General features: G+C 40.9%; 1 non-coding gene across 1 annotated transcript; it reads left to right on the top strand.

Annotated features, from left to right (window-relative positions):
* Positions 1-2,837: 2,837 nt before the first annotated feature.
* Positions 2,838-2,958, top strand: LOC119432038 (U5 spliceosomal RNA). The gene has a single exon (XR_005188113.1). It is a non-coding gene; the product is annotated as a U5 spliceosomal RNA (small nuclear RNA).

Raw genomic sequence — 2,958 nt, 5'->3', positions numbered from 1 at the left:
TATAAGCGCTGGGTTCTGTATGAGATGCAAGATGCGGAAGGAATTTGTTTCACTTCGTGCACCTTTGACGCCGTCACAGGTGAAGAGTCGAAAGGGCCGTATTTTGCACAGAGGATAGCTCTGGTGCTATTCGTGTGAAGACATTTTTGCGTTATTTAACCATGGCATTGCTAAACATGTTTATTTCTATTTAGCATTTTTGTATTAGGTTCTCAATTTTGTCATACCATGGAAAACCTTTTAATGTGTTTCTAAATCATTGTACATTTGTGTATGTTAACTTCTGCATTTTCTTGACCTGGAACATCTTGTATATTTGTGTTGTGCATTCTAATAGTATGTGAATTCTTGGCATCCTCATACCACGGCAGTGCGCAATAAAGCTTTGAAGGTAATCATTATCTGTTGCAGCTTTTTTATTTATTTTGTCTCATCTATTCATACCAGTAAACACTGCGCACGGCATGCACCGTCACTTCCAATCGGTGCAAGAAAGCATCTTTGCATCGCGGTTTTGGCTAAAATAGAGAGAGTAAATTTCAAACGCTAGAAAATTTCATTTCACTTAACGGGCGCGTCCTGGGTGCGACTGAATAAAAGAAGTTGCGGAAGTAGCCTTTAGAGTCCACATGCCGCGTAGGCTTCGATGCGCGCCTCCCTGTAGTCGCCGATCACAGCGCCGCCGCTACTTTCGCCGCCGCGATAGTCGCCCAAGGAGTGCGGTCGTTCCACTGCCCAATTCTAGCACACTGCAGCCCTGTCGTGGCATAGACCCGATACCAACGACGACAACATTACAAATGAGCAGGCAGTCTTGTTGGCTGGGCAGTTTTCTGTGCTGTGATAAGTGTCTATCAAAAACGAGCATATCTTTAAATTAGTTCAATGTACGAGGCATTTCGTTCTACTTATTCAAATTAAAGTGATGGTGCCACATGCCTCGAGAGCAAATACGTGTATGTAGTTTTTTTTTTTTTTTTGTAACTTGCAACAAGATGTTTTTGTGAAGTTGTGATTAGCTGTTAAAGGAAAGTGTTAAATTGACCTAGCTTCTTTTCTGGCACACTACACTGACTCATCATTGTCTTACTTGTTAAATTTAGTGGGCTATTTCTGTGGGCATTACCGAAAGCTTTTTAGGATCTCTGCTCCCAAACAGCAAAATGCTCGACATAAAGCCTAAGTTCAGATTGACAGTGATGTGCCATTACATACAAATGTAATGGCATTCTTGCTGCAGTTTCTTTTGAGCTCACTGAGGTTTGTTCACCTTAAACAGCTACAATGAAAATGCTTACCCGGATAACAGCGCTGAAGAAGATTCAAGCTGCAAGCTTTGATTATTGCGTATGCTTGTTCATCATCATGGCTCTCTGTGGCAAACTGCAACAGAGAACAAGAAAAGGGGACAATCAGATTTGGTGCTTGCACCAAGACCAAAATGGTAATCTAATATTCAGATAGCATTTAGGGACAGCGCCGTTGCAATAAGCTGTAACCCATGAAAGAGCTGTGCGTGATCCTTCTTACAAGGATCGAGCTTGAGATAAAAATTTTATCTTTAAAAAAACGTGTTGGTGTTCTCATGCTCTTTTTTTTTTCTTTTTCAGTCTTGAAGAAAAAGCATTTTCACTTTTCACAGTTCACTTTTGTGACATGTTGGACGCTGGTAAGCACTTTTGCCTCGGGGCAACTTATGTTTAGGGTCAGCTGGCACAGTATACTTTATTTAACCAAGGCTGTAAATGATTAAATCAGAGGTCACGTTTTGTGCATGTGTGCTCTGAGGCATGGTCTTAAGTTAACTTTGCAATGGTAGATATACCCTTTATGTCATATTATGTAGGAATGCCAGAACTTCCATCTCCTGCTATATTTATGCAAACGGTGGCTGTTTTGAAGTGTATGTTCCACCATCATTCTGTTGGTTATTGACGTAACGTTTGCAATATTGCAGCATGTTAAGTGTTCTGACATTATTGCAGCCATGTAATGTAATTGGTCTAGTTGGCTGGTGTCCAAAATAGCGAACAGTGCAGACGGTATAATGATAGAGAGACATACTGTGCACATGTCTTGTTTGTCTTCCCTGTGCATTCGAGTGCGCTGTTAGTGACGTCGACTGCTAACTGTTCAGCCCTGTCGTTTTATCATTCTGCGTTGGTGGATTCCTTGGTGCGATTTTCAATTTGTGGCTGCATATTGAGTATCCTGAAGCAAGGAAATGCAGTCAAAACTTTAGTGCATGTGTCAGGCTAACTTCATTTAATGTCTTACTGCCTGTTGTAGCCTCTCCTGCACTGTCTCAAAATACCTTTTTTTTTACAGCGAAGCTGTATACCTCTCGTTTGTTGGAAAATTTCGTGCCGTAAACACAAAACTCCAGGTTAGCAATTGAAGGCAAACGGCATATCTTTCTTTGCAATCAGGCATACAGCATAAATTATAATTGCTATATAATTAAAAGAAAGTATCTAGTAATAACTTTACCTCAGAAAAATTAAGATTTAAAGCCTTAAGTTATTTATGCATTACGGTATATTGTATGAAAGGGTGTACACCCGTGAGCAAAAGTATACGGACCACAGGGTTGCCGAAAAAACCGAATTTCTTCGTAATTAACAAGCATAAACTGGAATTGACGAATACACTGAAAAGTTCCCTATGCCAAGTTTGGACTGCAGTCCTCAATTTCAAGTTGCGTTCACAGGCAGAGGAAAAAATCGGTTTTATCGCGCAACCCCTGGTCCGTACACTTTTGCTCACAGGTGTATATACTGGCTTTTTAGGTATGGTCTTCATATATCTAGTTTGTGGGCGTGCGGTTATTGAGACCATTGCTCAGGTCTCTCCTCATATAGACGCACCAATCTTTCACCTTTTACTAAAGATCACCATGGGGAGGGGCATGCAAATGAGCCTATAGGCCAATTTTACAGTGAAGCTGTGTACCTCTCG

The sequence above is a fragment of the Dermacentor silvarum genome, chromosome 10 (genome assembly GCF_013339745.2).
Source record: "Dermacentor silvarum isolate Dsil-2018 chromosome 10, BIME_Dsil_1.4, whole genome shotgun sequence".
Taxonomy (NCBI): Eukaryota; Metazoa; Arthropoda; class Arachnida; order Ixodida; family Ixodidae; genus Dermacentor; species Dermacentor silvarum.
Note: the sequence above shows the minus strand (reverse complement) of the source record. Positions and strands in the feature narration are given on the sequence as shown.